This window comes from Phasianus colchicus, chromosome 15 (assembly GCF_987193195.1).
Source record: "Phasianus colchicus chromosome 15, bPhaCol1.hap1.1, whole genome shotgun sequence".
Taxonomy (NCBI): Eukaryota; Metazoa; Chordata; class Aves; order Galliformes; family Phasianidae; genus Phasianus; species Phasianus colchicus.
In genome coordinates, this window is record NC_143450.1 from 9,739,092 (window position 1) to 9,757,553 (window position 18,462).

Below are 18,462 nucleotides of genomic sequence, written 5' to 3' on the forward strand. Positions count from 1 at the left end.
TGTTTGTATTTGGTTTGATTATCAGTGAGTATAGAGTTCGTATTGTCTTGGCTGGGCCCCTCATTGTGGGCAGACTGTCTGACTGCAGTGGGTTGTGTCCTGAGATCATACCAGCAATTCTTCATCCACAGTCAGTCTCCCACTGGAGAGCTGTTGGAACACACTGGGGTATTTCCAAATTCTTTCCTGCATCTGTCTGGGAGGGTTACGGAGTTCCCTCAGCATTTGCCTTTCTTTCAATGAACGTGTGTGGCAGTCTTGATGTACTAAATGGGCCAAAATCTTTGTTTTTGCATTCACAAAAATAGGCTGTCCAGTTCCTTCACTGCTGGGTAAGGTTTGTTAGGTACAGAAACCACAGTGTACCCACACCAGAGTGCTCCTTACACAGTGCAATTCAGGGCACCCTCGGAGATGAATGGGTATACATGTCTATATATACTGTGCGTGTATACATTCCTCACCGTGTGCCTGGAAAGCAGCGTTCAGGACAGATGTCCTCAGCTGGCTAAAGAGCAGCAAGAATAGATTCCGACTGGCCTTGTGACAGTGTTATGCAAGAACAGGGAGCCTGACCGTGTTCTGTGCATCAATAGACCTAACAAAAGAAACTCCAGAGCCTGATGCAGCACAGAAAAGGAAAAAAAAAACACAGATACGCTCTTCTGAATAGATTGTCAGGGATTCACCAGTAACCATAACCTCCTGTTTAGTAGTTGAATGTTGATTTTACTCTCAAAAACTGAACAACTGAACAAATCCCTCAAGTTGTTCAAGCACTGCTCCCTGAGAACCTCAACTGGTTCAAATGCTCACTGTCTTCAGGGTGTTTTGGGGGAGATGACAGGACCAGTGACTTGAGATCTGCTTGGTTTTGGCGTTCTTTTAGGTAACTAATTGTCCAAATTGCATTGAATATTCTTTTTTTCCAGTCAAAATCTCGATTAATTAGCTAATTAGCTGACATAACAGATCTGTGTCACTTCAGTGAAGTTTTAAGCAAATACGTGTGATTTCCCTGAGCCTACTAGCAGCTGCATCACCTTAGTGTGCCAAAGTATGTCTCCTGAAATAACCAAATGATTAAATGTCCCAGCCGAGGGATACAGTTTCTCTCAAATTGGTGTCTGCTCCCTGCAAATTTACACTTTATCTCGCTGAAACGATTTGGATTCCCTTACTCTCCTACCAAATGTTCCTCTGTGTCTTAAGGAAATAAATAACAATCTAAGTGAAAATACTTGCACTTCTCAAGCTTTGAGTTAGATCATGTAACATCCTCTGACATCACTCGTGAATGCTTATGGGTTCGAATGACATGCAACAGATTAGGGTACCATTCATTGTTTCACCGCTGATGGTATTACAGGCACTATATCTCAACTCCAACATATTCCTCTCTTGGTGTTCTGTCCTGCTTGTTTGCTGCACAGAGACCATAGCAGATTTATCTGTAAATGACGGTCTCAATAGCTGATGCACTGGCTAGGTTTCCCTAGCCTTCTTTACTGCTGCAGCTGGGTCTGCTGAGGGTAATTTAGGTGGTTGCCTCTGGCCGTACTCCAGGACATGGCTTTGTTTCTCTTTCGTTCCCATCTGACCAGTGTTTTGATGACAGAGCTCTTGGAGAACTCTCAGTTTTAAGTGCGGTTTGGTGTTGTGTGAAGGGTAGATCCTGGGTCTTTGTTCCTGGAAAATGGGCTGATGGTCCTTCTCATCCCATTCTTTCTCCCCTGCTGTCACATCTGCCAGCCTTTGGTTCACTGAGCTACTTCAGGGCCAGCCTCTCCCCTTGTGACACCAGGTACACTGAACTCTGTCCTGGTGATGTGTTTTCACCAGCCACTCATTTCATCCTCCAGCAGAACGTGCTCTTTGGGCCAGCAAAGACTGCTCCAGCTCTGGGAGCTGATTCCCACCAGCCAGCCAAAACAGTGTCAGTGCAGGAAGAATCCATTGGGACATTGCTGTGTCATGGGGTGGCTTCACCATTTTTCTCATTCTGCATGGAGAACATCTCATCTCTGTTCAACCAACTGTTGTGTCCCAGATCCAGCACTCGATTTACTCCCATCCACTGGTGATGTATGAAAAATGCCCATGGGAAAACATGTTAGCAGTTAACAGACAGATGAGCTTGCTCCAGAACAGCACCTCACTCAGTTAATCTCAGTTAGAGTTCACAGTGGTAAAATAACAGCTGAAGTGGAGGTCTCTCAAGACCCAACAGCACCAGAGATAACGATCGCTTTCTTAAAAGTGCATTCATATTGGAAAGGTGGGTTTCACTGAGAACTGGGTTTCTCTTGCAATCTGATGTAGCTGACAATTAGTTTTGGTTGCTGCGTACTGCAGCACCGCATGTTTTCTGGGACTCAGAACTGGTTCTGATCAGCAACGTGGCTTTCAAGCTGCCAGCATCATACCTTCAGTGGTGGTGGTGTGGCCAGGATTTTATGTGGGCTGCTGATGGTGACACTGCTGTTTCAGCAACTTCTGTTTTTCCCTATGTGGTTTCCCTACACTTGGGCAATGCTGTCACTGGTGACCTTTGCCTCTGTTCTTCTTAAAAATGTCATCTGGCCTCAAACCCTCGTGGGAAACAGACGGTCTCCTCTGAGCCATAGGACACCCACCACAAGCTCTCACTTGGGCCACCTCCAGTTTTCAGCCAGATCAGTAACAACCCTTTTTTGAAAGGCTTTATTCTATAGAGATGATAGGAATGGAACTTACATACAGATGGAAATTAACAGCTGGTGTTTTAACAAGATCCCTATTCCTGATTTCCTGGGGAATTCTGTCTCCTCTGGGTTCATTAAGACCTTCTTTTTTATCATTGGCATAGGTTTGGAGGTTCCTTCATTCAGTTGTTTGTGACCTGACTTTTCATTAAAGCTTTTTCTTGTAAGAAAAGCATCTTTCATGTCATGAGTTTTGCATTCAGCTCAGTACCAGCTGCTTCCCAAACCCACCACCTGACTGAAGTGCTCCATCAGGCCCTACCAAAGCCCTACCTCACTGTGCATTATGTGCCAGGTCCATCTCATGCCACTTTCTAGTGTTTCTAGAAGTTTTAATCAAAGCTATCTGCAAAACTGGAGTCTGTGCAGGGGACAACAGCAACAGAAAGAATTACTAACAACTGTTGCTACAGCACTTTGGTTTAAGGACCTAAAATCTGCCATATATACCACAGTGACTCCTCAGCAGCCTCCAGTCTGCATGGAGGAGCAGCCTCAGTTCTGATGTGCTTTTGTACCTCCCTGTCCATCTGCACCTTGTGCATCCCCTCACTGCAGAGGATCTCCTTCCCAGCCAGAAGGCCCTACCAGCTGTGCTGACACTTGCTGGTAAGCTTGCCTGCAGGTATTTCACAATTCCAGCAGACAGGACTTTACTCTCAACCCCTGCTTAAAGTGCAGGCTGAAATCCTGAACTTGGCCCTTTCAGAAGAGTAATTTCTTTCCTCTACAGGTGCACTGCAAAGAATGTATGCTCCCCATTTCCCTATGTAAACCAGGCAGTTTGCTGTGAGTTTCAGCTAAAACATACATTGATTGTGTTCTCTGCAGGGAAATAAAGAATAAAAACGTCCTTCACAATACATTTTCACCTTCTTGGAAGAGCTTGTTTTTGCACTGATTTAAGTGTTGGTGTTAAGGTTATGATGTTGGGCAAAGTCTGAGGATGGGTGCTGGTGTTACGTGGCTGATCCTAATGGACCAGCTGATCCTAATCACCAGCTAAGTGGCTTATCATCTTTTCCAACCATATTCCGTCTGAGACAGGAGATGGGAAACCTTCAAGGAAACTTGAGGTGTTGCATGCATGGGCTGCGTTCTCAGGGCAACTCCAAGTGTTGTTGGAGTACTGCACTGGGTAGAAAACTGAGATCTGTCTGAAACAGATGCAACATAGCAAGCATCAGGTGAGGGAAATGTTCTGGAGAGGGTCAGAGTGTTCCTGCATACTGCACCCACATGTGGGACAGTCCCCAGGGTTCTTTCAGACCTCACTGGCACCTGCACCCTGTCTGTTCTGTCTCTGCCTTGTCAGCCTTGAGATCATATTTTTTTCTAGACTAACAGGGAAAAACACAAATTTCTTTTTGATCTTGAAGCCCTGGTTTCACAAAAAAGGAAAATTATTTTGGATTTTGGCTCTTGTTTGTGTCTCTGAGTGCAAATTTCCAAGAACAGGGTCTCCTGAATCATAGAATCACAGTATCATAGAATGGCTTGGGTTGGAAGGGACCTCAAGGATCATCACGCTCCAGCCCTTGCCCACTCTTTCATTTCAGTCTCCAGCCCAGCAGGGATCACTGCTATCACGATTAGTAATAAGTCTTTCTCATTATTTTTTACTTTTTAAATTATTATTTTAAACAGTGGTTTTGAATAATTTGGTGCATGATTCGCACAAGAATATTGCTGTTTTAAGCTTGATTTTTCAGTGGAGACAGGTTTTAATGATGTGTTGGTATTGTGATGGTAAAAGAACAGTATGTTTTCATCCATGATGTTCCTTCCCTGGGCAGATCAATCCCAATGAACTCTTACTCAGCAAATGATTGAGTCTTACCAAACATTTGCTCAGAAAATACATTCTGTGGTTAGGCATATGGCATGTTTGCTGATACAACCACACTTCAACAGTACATGCTGGGAGCAGGCCTGTGATTTATGATCATGGGGTTGATTGCAAAACAAGGGTTTGTTGCTTCTTTATTTTAAAATGTACTGTGTATAGCATAAGTGCAAAAGTTAAATCATGCCTTCAAAGTGGATGGAATTTAAGAAGAAAAGACAAAAATGATTTAGATTTTAGTTCTGTGAACCCCGACAATGTCCCTTTGAGTGCTTTGTGCCAAAAAACCAAATCCAAGTGTGTTTAAAAGAAGCAGGAGAAAGAATCAGTCTTGCATGAGGCTCTGCCAAAGCCTCAAGTGGATGCAGACGCTGATGTCAGAAGAGAACTGCTGTGATTGTCTTGTTTCCTACGTGATTGACAATATGTGTGACCAAATCCCTGTACCCAGTACAACTCAGTTGGAGTTTTTCCATTGGCTTCAATGTGAATTGGCTCAAATCTGATGTCTGTGTAATGTGTTAATGTGTTAACTGTGTCAAAAAAACTTTGTGACACCATTGACTATTGTACAGTTGATGATCTATTGGTTGATAACTGTATCTGAATAGGACAGACGACCACAGGAATCTCCCTCAATGTCTGCTGCATTGTTACTGAAGACACAACTACCATATCGCTCTGACAGTGCAATTTCAGTATAAAAACAGTAGATTTTCCAAGAAGTTAACTTTTGGGTTTCTACCTAATCACCAGCCCAATGAAGTGCTGTTAGACCATACTGAGAACAATTTGCTTTTGACTGGATGATAATTATTTTTAACCATCACATCATTTGGTGTTATTATTTTTGGTCAAGAATGAAAAACAAATCTCTGGTTTCTGTCCAAGCAGTTGATAAAAAAGTATCATAGCAGGAAGTATGGGAGGAAAGTCCTATGTGCCTTCCCTGACATTCCTCTAATCAAGAGGCACCTAAGCACCTAAATTGTAGGTTTTAGTATTTAACTGGTATTAAACTGTGAATCTGTTCAGCATTAGCTTTTGTTCTTGGTACCTCTGCAAAAGAGCAGCCTCAGTCAGGTCTGTCTTATCACTCCAGCACATTATTAGGACAAACAGTCCCTGTATGCTCTAAAATGAAGCAATGCTTCACCCTTCATCTGTTGATTGAGCCTGGAACCTGAGCTCTTTCCTTTCTCACTGCAAAGCAAAGCATGCTTTTTTTTCTTTTTCTTTCTCTCTCTTTTCTTTTTTTTTTCTCCTGTTGTTGGTGATGAACTTTCACTGCTCACACATTTTGTTCTGTAAAGTCAGAGCTCTTTGTTTTCAACATTTACAGCCTCTTAAACTCCTTGTAGTGACCATGGCTGAACCCTGAGGTCTTTTCTTAGGCTTGACTCTCCCTCTTGATCACACTGTGCTCCAGTTGATTTAAATGGCACTTTTAATTGAGAAAGAGGAGGAAACTCAGGATTTGGTGCAGTATGTTCTGTGAAAAGATAGTCACCCATAACCTATATTGCCTTGACTTGGCAGTATTGTTTTATTTTGCGTATCTGACAATCTCCCTTTCACTGCTTACGTAAGAAAATCGTTTGTACTGTCAACAGCTCTGTTTAATCTTTAATAATAAAATTAGTAACTAATACCAAGAGGTCTGAGTCCTGAGGCCCATTTTTGGGTAACGTTTCCATTGAAGCCAATGATAGTTTTGGCAGGAGCAGCTCTGGGTAAGCCCCATATAGTGAAGTCAGAATTTACTCCAACAAGTTTTTCAGTAGCCTCTGTTTCTGCTCTACAAAGAGCAACCGGGGCTGTGGTGGCAGAGAGAGGAGCATTAGAGGAACCTTGTTGTTTTTTTCCATTTAATGACTTAGTTGGACAAGATGTCTGATGATACCAGGTTTTTCTAATTCTCATTTTTATAAGCTATCTAATGCGCAGAAACGCCAGTTCTGGGCATATGTTCCTGTCCCTGGAGTCTTGTTCAGACATTAGAGAAACATTTTCTAACTCAAAAGATAAACACTTCTGCTAGAGTTCAGGGACGGAAATTGTTTTCATCGCAGCAGGTGTTGCCTATTAGTTCTACTAGAACTAAAACCCTAAGCTGGGCTTTAAGCGAGATGCATAATCAAGCTCTTACATCATTGTGAGATGTACCGTACTTGAACCTTTTGCTTGCTGAGACTGTATTTCCTCCAAGAAACATCCTGTTTTGCAATCCCCCAAATTCCCCATGTGCCATACAGCTTTAGGGATTTCATCACCTCCTGGGCACACAGGCTATGCTTTCTGCAAAAGACCCAAAGGGAGGGAGAGAGAGAAATCCAGGCAAGTCAGAGGTTTCCGTATTTCCTGGTGGGACCATGTGACCCTGAAAGATAGCTTTATTTTTATTTCACACCCTTTTTCTTTGCTTCATGCTGTTTCCATTCTAGGCCTGAGTCTGCCAAGCAGGCTGCTGGAGACTGCTGGTTGCATCATGTTGAGGAGGAGATTGTGCTCTGCTCGCTCCTGCTCAGGCTCTATCTTTCTTTTAATGGCCTTTCTGCTCCATTTCTGCCCTTCACCTTGCTGTCACTCTTGCAATAAATAAAATGTTCAGACCAATAGAAGACATAGCTCTTTGCAGTTTTAGTTCTTTATCTCAAGCTTTTGTCTGAGTTTACTGCTAAAGGCAGGGGATTTATTTACAATCCCCAGCTTTGTATTTGTGGATAGAATATTTCTTCCTAGTACTTCTAATTTTGCAACTTGTCTGTAAGTCTTATTTCTTTTGGACCTAATTTTACTCACCTGAATTCACTGAGGTTGTTAGTCTGGGTTTATAAACGTGAAGCAGTTCTAAGGGGTGCCTTGAGCAGCTCCACCTGGCCTTGTGGTTCTAACTTGCCTTGGCCTTGTATTTGCCTGAGGAACCTGGTTGTTGCTGACCCTATTTGCAGCCATCAGATCTGCTTAGCTCTTGCCCAGTTGCCCAGGCATGGGGGGCTCAGATGGAGGTCACCTTGGTCCTGTTGCTCTCGAAGAGCAGCCAGCTGTGGAAGGGCTGTGGAAAGCAAGAGCTGGCTTTCGCTCACTGAAAACACTTTCAAGACTCACCCTAAGCATTGCTCACATGTTATGCTTTGTGCAACTGACCTGGGTCACGGTCTGTAATCTGTTTACAGCTCTGTTGCCTTCTCATGGATTTTAGCCCAGCTGCAGCACTCATAGGTTAGCAATAATATTCCATTATTTCTGCAATCAATGATATTGGTCCATCTAACAGATAAACAGAAGGGGGTTGAATCTATTTTATTTTTTTTCCTTTATAGTAAAAGAAGTGTATGATGACAGCCACTGGTTCCCTGGATTTATCAGTGCTTAGTCACCTATGAAAGTGTAGTTAAAATGACAATAAACTCTTGGGGCCATGACCATGTTCTAGAGCCAACATCCCCCATTAATGCATGTCTTACAAATGATGTGCGGAGTGTAGAAGGAAGCAAAAAGGAAAATCACATCTACCCCGTACTAATGATATTTCAGTGATACAGCAAATTGTGCTGTGCTGCAGGATAATGAATGTATAGGAGAGAATCCCAGTCTTTGAGAATGGGGTTCTAAAGCAGCCCAGAGAAGCACTTTTTCCTCATCCCACTAGAGGGTGGGTGCAGTTTGGACAAAGCAAGGCTTTGGCTGGCTGAGCTCTGCCTGCTTGGCAAGGTTCACAATAAGAGTGTGAGCATCAGTTTATCACCTAACAAGGGTGATGGGGCTGCCAGAGCTGGCAGTTGGTACTGCAGAGAATATTTAGCTCGGAGATGGATGCAAGTATTTTCCCTCAGTCCTTCAAGCTCTTCAATCAGAAGTGATTGCCGTATTAATTTGATATAAATTGAGGCAAATGTTTTGCAGTCACTCAAAACAAAAATGTCACTACATTTTTTTTTCCCCGCCCTAAAGATTTAGGAGTTCACCATGTTGGTGTGCTCTACCAACCTCACAGGCACAGCCAATAAGAGTAATTCTTTCAAAGAGACAGGAAAAACAGAAGAAAGAATAGGCTAGACTGTGTTGTCTTTTGATTTAATATATATGAAATCATTCTTTTTGTGACAAAAGGTGACATGCAGTAAAGCAGTCCCCTCATAGTCTCCACTCTGGAAATGAAACAGTTCATGCAGAAAATAAATGGCTGTAGTTTAGAAAGAATGATTCATTGTACAGCAATCAGTATAATCTGAGATGACTTCCCTAAACTCTACTTCTGATAAGGGCCAAAAGATATTGTTTCAGTTATCTTTTTTTTTTTTTTTTTTTTAATCTGTTGATTTGTATTGTAGGAACTGAGAATACAATGCTGGCTCAGGGAAGAGCTAAGTATTTTTTAGCTGACCTTTAAACATCTAGATGAAAGTGGAATAAGGGTAGAAAAGAATAAATAAAAGCTTATAAAAACTGCGGGAAGAGAATCCCTAAAGAGATCGATTTGACCAATGTTAATTTGGTAAGGTAAGGAAAAGGATTATAGCTCTGTGATGTTGGGAATGGGATGAGAAAGAATGCCATGAAATTTCTGCTGTAAGTGAAGGCATGAATGCTATTAAGATAAATGCCCCTTTTGACACAAAGTTGAACTCCCTTATAGAGTCCCATCTTGCAGATTGTAGTGAGCAGTCAAAGATTTGTCTTCTAGAGACAGAGAGTTACAATTATATTAACTAAGCTAAAAATGAAAAGGAAGAGGAGAAGAAATGACAAGCCTTTGACTTTGACATATGATAGACTGTCAGTTTCTATCATAAAGAAATAGAACTGGTATAACAAAGTATAATACAACACAGTTGCATATAGTAGTAGCATAGGTCTGTGCTAGGTCAAGGGAAGAATATTGCACAACTGACCCAGGTGCCTTGAGGCTTTGTAAATCCATTTTTAATCATCTATTAAAGCATCAGTGTTGGCCTATCCTGGAGACAGAAGACAAGGGGAAGATGGATCACTGAGTCTATTCTGGCATAATAGTTCCTATGTTTTGTTCCATAGAAAGGGTTGTGATCAACAAAAGCACTGCCAACTTGGTTCACTTGCCAGTTTATGAGCAATAGGATTGTTTTGCTGGTTTATGCAGCCCTAGTTATTTCTACTGTTACTGAAATGTGACATTGGCTGACAGCTCTGTGGGATCTCACATATGGAGACTTCGCTCCACAGGGATGGGAGAAACTGGGCAAATTGCATTGGGTTTTCCACATATGGGGCCAATTCATGCCTGATGAACCCCCTGTGGAAGATGCTGGCACTGCACCAGCCAAGAGGCTGTTTGTCATGATTAAAACCCTTGAATTTTTCCCCCTAATGGGGGACCATGCTGAGTTTCAGTGTGTACTGCTCTGCTGCTGCCTGTTTCTGTTGTTGCTAGATCTTCTGTAGTTGTTCCCTTTTGTTTAAAAGGAGAGCGGTGAACTAAGCTGGTGGTTGAATCTGCAAATGTGGTCTTGTTGGATTATAAAAATTGTTAACACTCTTTGTCACCTTCAACATGGGATGTGAACGGGTGTGAGAATAGGCAATATGAATAAAGAAGAATTGAGTGATGGAAATGAGACCAGAGTGGTGGAAAGCAGAAGAGATAAAAATGCCATGGTGATTAGTTCAAGGACAGTCCCAATCCATCCTGTATCCAAGTGGTATGGAAGATTATAGTAGTACTGTAGCAGTGCTACATGTGTCCAGAGAAGATGGAGCCTTGAGAATATGGTCAGGAATGGAGAGGAAAGGAACATGGTGGGATTTATGGAGCTGGGGAGGTACTGGGTTGAAAGATCTATGGGGTGGAAATTTTTCTGTGCTCTGTAGTGCTAGACCTGCGTGTTGTTGTAGTGAAAATGCTAAGTCAGGGCTTGAAATATTGACTGAGCAACTGGTGGGAAGGCAGGGCCGACCCAGGGGGAGCTCAGGTGCATGCAATGGACCTGAGTGATTGGAAGAGGTGGAGCCAGGATCCACCCCTTCCCTGACTTCATTTAAGTGTTGGCAGTGGGTGCAAGGATATCTTGCTGGTGATCCCTGCCTGCTTGAGGTTTTCCTAAGGTGAGTGGTTTTTCCTCTTTTGTTTCTGTGTCTACAGCTGCTGTATTGGTGTTTGTTCTCGTTTGATGTGGGCAGCCTAGAATTGTGCTACTTCTCTATTATTGCTGTGTTTTCTATCATGTTACAGTATTACAGTTGTGTAAGGCTAAACTTGGATGGTGGAGTATGTTAGAAAAGATAATGAGGGTACAGACAGGAAGACACAACTGTTGCACTGTTTTGGGTTTTCTTTCATCTCTTCATGGACATGCTTTAGGAAGTTAAGAAGTGAAGATACTAGTGTGAGTGACTTAGTAAAACCAACCTTGAGTTTACTTCTATGCGTAGTTCTGCTTCTATATGTAGTCTTTCAAAGCAAGATATGGGACTCACTTCTACTGCTCACAGTGCCCTGTGAAGGAGGGGGCTGGAAAAAGAAAAGTAAAAACACAAGAAAAATGTATGAAGTCTGAGAAAAGTAGCAAGGCTGTTAGTTCTTGTCTAAATTAAGATGCTTCAGCTGAAAGGGTAACGAATGACCTGGCAGGGGGAAAAAGATTAATATTTCTCAAAGAGCTGGCAGTAATACAGGCTACCAGGAAAGGCAGAGGCAGCCAGACTAAGGCTGATGTGGGCGATGGAAGGAGAGAGTCACTCAAGATAGCACAAGAACTGGAGGCACCTTCCTTTGCAGGAGGTGGGGGGCATGCCAAATCAACGATGCCCATCCGTAACTTTACTGTCTTCTTCAACACTTGCTCTTTCTTTGCATATACTGCAACTGTGGGCAGTGAAAGTAGCACTTAAAAAAAAAAAAAAAAAAGACAAAGTAAGTGTGGCCCTTGAGCTGTTGCTGTGTTGCTAAGCTATCTCCTTCCAGTGTTTGGTTAAAGCAGACTCTTCCTCCAGTTTATTAGCTGGACAGAGGCAGCATGAAGATAAGTTAAGCAGATCAGATAATCTATCCTCCAAGGTGTTATGGTTTTAAAAAAAACCAACTGTTTCTTCATGCAGAAGTGCTTATATTCTAGCAGATTACAGTCTGTGGTAATTGATCTTGCCTGTATGCTTAAGAACTTGAGCCATGTGTAAGATCTGCTTTAAATCAAGTTGTTAGCATGGTTATTGTGTATGAATGAGCACAGCAGGTCAGAGAAAACACAAATGTGTGAACCTTGAAATTCCAGAGCAAACACTGATTTCTGTATGTTTTCTGAAAACCAGCAGAATTTACGAGCTTTGTATGTGAAAGCAAAGAAAGCACTGTCTAATATCAATGTTTTCTGCTTTAGGGGAACTTTATTCTGCATATTTTAGGAGAGGGACTTCAATGCCTAAGAGATTTTCTTCTGTTCATATTTTGAGATGGTGGCTGGTGAGGTTTTAGTTTAGAATCAGGACTCATGAGCATGAGCCAGGAAGGTCATACAGGTGATGTTGCTGTGTTTGTAGGCAGACCATGAGAAAAGGGGCAAGAGATGAAGGGTGAGGGGAAAAGGATAAAAGGACACACAGCTGTGAGTTGAAGCTAAAAGGCAAAAAGAGGTGTATAGGTTAAAAAATGAAATTGATACATATGTTAAGAAATATGAAGTGGAAGTAAGGTTCAGATGCAAAGGAACCTGCATGCAGTCAGAAATGGTCAGAATGCTGAAAATGGGGAGTCAAGATAATGGATATTGCATTTTGCTAATGCTGAATGCTCAAAAAGAAAAAAAGCACTGTCTCCTTTGTTTTGTTATGATCTGGAGTCTTGGATCTCACTTCCCCCCCCCTCCTCCCACTGAGCACAGCCTTTCCTGGGTGCACTGCTCTGGCTGGAGCCCCTGGGCAGGGGAGATGCAGCCCTCCAGCTTGGGCAGCATGCTCCAAAGACCATTCCTGTAGAGCCACTGGAGTTCTGCCTAGGGAGGGACTTGAGCAATGTACTTGAGCGTGTGCATTCAATGTGTAAGCAGAGTATTGAGAAAAAGCAACACAAGAAGGCTGTAAGGTTGCCTCCTTAATCTTGCTTGTGGAATCTGCCTGCAGAATCTCAGGCAAGGCTTCTTTCAGTCTGGAGGTAGTTTTGGTTTTGCATAGATGGTTTTTGAAGGCCACCTCCATCAGCCACCATGCGGTATTGCTGTAAAATAAGAAAAATAATAGTCTTGCTCCCTGGAAGCCAAGTAAAACCACAGTACAGATCTGACAGCTGTCCAAGCAACTGAGAACAATCAGTCATAAAGCAAACGCCTTTAAGTCAACAAATAGAGAACCAAAGAAATATCAAGTGAGATTAATCACTATCAGTTGCTCCAGGATTTTATAACAAAGGGGCAGGAGGAGGAATTAGTCTTGCAGACTTCACACACTTTTTTTTTCTTAAGGGTAGCAGTTATCCAAGTCAGTAAAAATGAGGTAATTATATTGCAAAATTCTTTGGATGAGAATGAGACTTACGTTCTAAAATCCGAAGCTACACTTACCCACAGCAGAAAATTGCTGGAAATCGGGAGAACAGCAGCTTGCATGTTTATTTTTCCTAGAAGAAAACAATTGACTCTTCAGAACTCATTTTGGAGTGACTGAAAACAGATGGCAGTGGAGATGCCTTGCAACCCAGAAGTATCAGGGTGGTTATGGATTCCTGGGGGCTTGTGTTGTGCTTGCTTGCCTTGAGCTTAAACAAATGCACACTGGACTGGGAAGCAAAAGAGACTTTTCAGGAGGCAGAAATTCTCAATTGCTTGTTTCTCTTCCTGAGTGAACGGGAACACTGCTATGTTATTTCTTCTGTTGTAATTATTAGACTGTAATGTGCTGGCAGAGCTGACCTTACCTTCCCAAATCCTGCAAAATGATTAGTTAAATCCTGCAGCAGGAGGGAAGATGGATGTGTGTTTAAAAAAAAAAAAAAAAAAAAATTTCTGGATACTATGTTGAAAATGAGGGGTTTCCAAAGATTTGTTGATGTGCTTGAGTGGCAACACATCATTCTGGGAAGTGTATGTAGAAGTTATTTTGTAGTAATGCAGTAATTCTAGGTATGTATACTTATAATCATGCTATACAAATAATAACAAAAATCCCCTTGTAGGCTGTGATGTTCTTTCAATGCTTACAGTGTCTCCTGCTCTAGAGGGGATCTGTGCTATGGATTTATTCATCAGAATGAAGGTGGTTACTCAGTATTTGAAGAAAGAATAACAACAAAACCCCAATCCAGGTTAGTATTTACATAGATTTCAGGTTGCAAATAGTCACACTGGGTTAATAAGAGCTCCTGCATGTACAGGGTAGCTTGTACCTCTGTGCTTTGCAGCAGGGAGCAGGTGTGTTCTCACAACGCTGTTTCTTAGAAAACTACTGAGATGCTGGGAGATCCCAGATGAGATACCAGTTTCCAGCCCAGACCTATAGCCCAGCTAATTCTGCCTGGGATCTGGAGATGGAGCTGTCACACTTCTGCCACATTCTTTGTCCTGAATTTAAAACATGGAGATGAGCCAAATCTGGCTCTCACTTGCAGCTTTGCCCATATTGCAGTTGCTGGTGCTGTTGTAGACTTCCAGGGTTTGCTGAGGCAAGGTTAATCAGTGTAGGGTTTGACCCTACTCCCTCTGAAGTCACAGCTAAGCCCTTGCCCCTTCTTATTTACCTTACATCTCATCTCTTTGTTCTCCTCTCCCCAGGAGTCCGTTTCTCCTCATGGCTTCTCCCTCCTTTCTCTCTTACTGTCATGCTGAGCCTGTGGTTTCTTTTATTGAAGAGGTTAGAATGAGAAGTCCCTGCAGCCCAGCTCTCACATCATCTGACCTGAGTTTAATCCAGTTTGTTTTGGCAGGGGGTATCACCACCAGAATGGGGTGGCCCAGAGCCTCAGTAGAGCTAACCTGGGCTGGCTGCACTGTGGCACACTCCTGCCTTGCAGCATCACAGCATTCACAGAATGCAAGGGAAAAATGAGTCACTGGAAAATCTTTGTGGTGCATGGGACAGGTCTGTCCCCTTGGTTGTTAGTGAAGCCAATGTCAGCAGTTTGCTGCAGGGAGCACCAGTGCTTCTTTGCCTTTCCTATGAATCTGAAAGAAATGCTGTTCTTCTGTTTGTTTCTGGTTTTTGGGCATTTTGGTGGGAACAGGGCCTGAAGTAGTGGAAGGTGGCATAAAACTGCATGTAGCCTGCCTGCTGTAGCACAAGAAACCATGATTTCTTATGAGTTTGAGATCTCAAAAATTACCTGAAGAAGTCTGAGATGAGCTGGGTAGTAAAAGTATAGGGGGCAGACTCAAGCCCTGCACTCTATGTGGTCCAGATTTGTGGTGACAGTAGAAACTGGGGTTTGTAATGCAGCTGGGGCCCAACTCTCAACAAACAGTTCTTCAGGCATTTGCTAATTTAAAAACATACCTTTGGATATGAAGAGTACCCTATCCAAATTTCCATAGCCTTGCAAAGTCATGAAATAGTGTTCCTTGTGTTAATGTTTCATTTAATAATAGCAGTCAGCCCCTCAAGGTAGTCCTTTTCAAGGCATTAATTGAGCTTCTTGGGTGCTCGAGGTCGTTAACCTTTGACAGTGGCTCACACCAGAGGCAAACAAATAACTCAAATGTTCTCCATAGCATGCCTTATTGCTTAAGCACACTGAAGGAATGTAGTATATCACTGGATAAATCATTCACCATGATATCATCAGAACTGCTGGTTTGCCGTTTAATTCTAATAGAGTACAGAATGTTTCGAACTGTGGCAGTTAAGATTTGCATTGACTGGAAAACCTAGCTGGATGATATATATGCATGAAAGAAAAAATAGGGGGAGAGAACAAAAAATGGCAAGCTGCATGCTGGCAGGTAGCTCTACATCCTTCCCCAGGCAGGTAGCTTACCTACCTGGTGTGCTCACTGTTATCTCTGCTGGCCTGGGCCATCTGCCAGGTCTTTGCCATTAACTATGCTGGAGTCATGGGAGCTGTTTGTGACATGATGATGTTATAACAGAGAGAACTGGGATGTAGCTGTGTGCACATCCAGAAAAAATAATGGAGATGCTCTGGTCACTAGGAAGTTTATTTTCCCCTGCGTTTCTCCTGCTGTCTGGGGAATTTCTCTGGGGGATGTTAGTTTTGAATATTTTTAGAAATGATTTTAAGCTGAAAATGTTAGTGAGTTTTGTTGACTTGGACTGAGGGTAAAACTCACCCCCAGCTCTAGAGAGCTGAGATGAGTGTTCAAGACCTCCTTGCAGGGAACTTTCCTGATTGCAGTGAACTGCAGTTGGTGAAATTGCTGAGAAAATGTGTCAAAAGATGCATTCTCAGCTCCTCGTTCTTGTCATATGTTAAAGACAACTAAAAAATCCTTTATCTGACTTCTCCTCCAACCCTGCTACTACTTCTGGTCCCCCATAGTTGTTCTGCTTTGAACAGCATCCTAACTGCTTGGCATCCCCTTGTCCTTTCCTGTCCTGCCGGCTGAGTCCTACAGAAGCAATCTGAAGGTTCTTAGACCCCTGAGAACAAACATGGGGCTTTCTGGGCTGAGTTACCTGCAGAGACTGTTCTGGAAAGGATAAGACTCAGTCTATCTAAAGCCAGAGGCAGGAAAAAATTCTCATGTTTGTTGTCTGTTGAAGGAGTAGTTTTAGACTATTCTCATGCAGCAGCATTGCTGGTGTTCCAACAGGTGAGACCATAGAGGAGTGGTAGGCCCTGATTAGCAGTCATATCTCCCAGTGAGAGGACCCTGGATACTAGGGGCAATAAAATAAAAATATTCTGTGTCTCTCTGTCATTGTGACCTTATAGTAATGGGACCAGAAGGTGGAGTTAATGAAGTATGTGGTCAGTGGCTGCAGTCCTGGAGGAATCCAGAAACCTCCAGTGTGCCTGTGAGCAAAATGAGGAGGAATGTGTAGCTACTGGCTTGGTTGTAGGATACTGCAGTCCCTAAGTCTAGCCCAAACTCATTGCCAGAGCAATGAAGGAGTAGAGATGAGCCTGAGAGAGCGTAGAAGAACATGAGCTCACCCTGGAGGACTTAAGCTGCCAAAGTTTTCCTGAAAAGGGAGACGACTTCATGCATACAGAACACAAGGACTCGTATGTCCCCAGTAGGAAAGTTTCTATTAAAAAACCAAACCCAGACATGCACTTTCATATTAATGTGAAAATTCTTCTGTTTCTGAAATCAACTCTTTAAGGGGGATGGAGGGGTGGGGGCAGAAAGAGAAAAGAAGCTGTTTGTTAGCATAATGAAATCCAGACAAATATTTATAGCTACTTTCAAGTGGCTTGTTCTAACATGAGTCGACTATCCCTAATACCTTCCCTTTAACACCATTAAGCATCTCCCTGGCACTCAGAACAAATTTATGAATGTCTTACAAAAGTCAACAAGCTACAGGAAAAAAATAAATAAAAAAGAGCCTTGTGCAAACAGAGCTTCATCACAAGAACTCAAACAAAGAAGGTCATATTCATCACTCGTTCAGAGAGAGGCAAGCCAAGGAGACTGATGAAAGATGACACAAGTACTGGCTGACTTTTAAACTCCACCTAATAGGAGTTTTTGTAGGTGCTGCCAGGGTGACCACACTCTTTGCAGGCTGCTCCCCTGTCTCCTGCCACATCTCATGGCTGGTAAATCTTTGCTCCACCTGAGTGCTGTCTTTAGTACAGGTGTGGAGATAGGTGTGAACAACAGGACTTGACCTGCAAGGTACCGTTAGGAGAGGAACTCCTCTTGAAGGGGGAGAGCTGTTTGATGTGTTAAATAGAATAGCTGGGTGCAATGTATGTTGTTGGAGCCTGTGAAGCAGACAAGTAGGTATCAGCATAGAGAAGCTGATGGTAAATCAGGTGGTGATGGCACTGAAGATGACAGGTAAGCCTGACCTGAGTTTCAAGGCTAGGTAAAGGAAGGCTGGTTATTGGTAGTTGTTTTGTTCCCTGCCACATCTGGGGTACTTTAATACACAAAGCTGCAGTTCATTAGGAGCTTGCTGCAGTCAGTGAGTTGTCTTACCCGTGCCTGAAAGTTCTGGAGCTGGGAGGAAAACTTACAATCATTGGATCATTAAGGTTGGAAAAGACTGCGAGGGTCATCTAGTTCAACCATCAAGCAATCACCACCATGCATACTAACCTATGTCCCTCAGTGCCACATACACTCTTTTCTTCGTTTCTTCTGGAAGTGCTGTTCTCTCCATGACAACCAAAATGAAAGTGGAAGGAGTTCTGGGACTGCTAAGTTCATGAGGGAACTCTGCCTTAGGTGCCTTGTTCGTTGGCTCACGGAAGTGTTAAATCCTGTGGAGGGATATGCCTTGGAGGGTGGGATGCAGGAAGAGGTGAAGCTGTAGGCAGTAGGGCTATAAGTCTATTTTTAAATCTAGAGCAGAAAGATTTTCTGATGTGTCACTTCAGCTGGATTTTTGGTGAAATAGACATTCTTACTGGATAAAATTCCTTTCTTGTGGCACCTGTGTTCCTTCTTGTGAAACAAAGGACTGTTCTGCCAGCTCTCAAACCTGCCCTCTGTTTTTACTTTCCCCAGCTCCTGGAAATGTATTCAGAATTAAGAGGGACCTTAATTCTACCTCCCCATAGTAAAGGATCATGTGTGATCTGGTCCTATCATACAGACTGCCTGTGAGCAGTGCTGAATTTCACTGAAATGAGAGTCAAGTTCTGCCTCCATAGCTGCAGAAGCAGGTGTCCCACAAGGTGACTAGCTGTTACAGAATACATCTCCTCTTTTTAGTCTCCAGAACTCTGCAATGCTTTGAAACTGGGTAAATAGACAGCTTCATGACAGTTTGTGA

General features: G+C 42.9%; 1 long non-coding RNA gene across 1 annotated transcript; it reads right to left on the bottom strand.

Moving 5' to 3' along the window:
• Nucleotides 1–12,066: 12,066 nt before the first annotated feature.
• On the bottom strand, nucleotides 12,067–15,605 carry LOC116232044 (uncharacterized). Its single transcript, XR_004167589.2, has 3 exons — nucleotides 15,531–15,605; nucleotides 13,122–13,177; nucleotides 12,067–12,778 (listed from the first exon to the last, which is right to left on the bottom strand). It is a non-coding gene; the product is annotated as an uncharacterized LOC116232044 (long non-coding RNA).
• Between the last annotated feature and the right edge of the window lie 2,857 nt (nucleotides 15,606–18,462).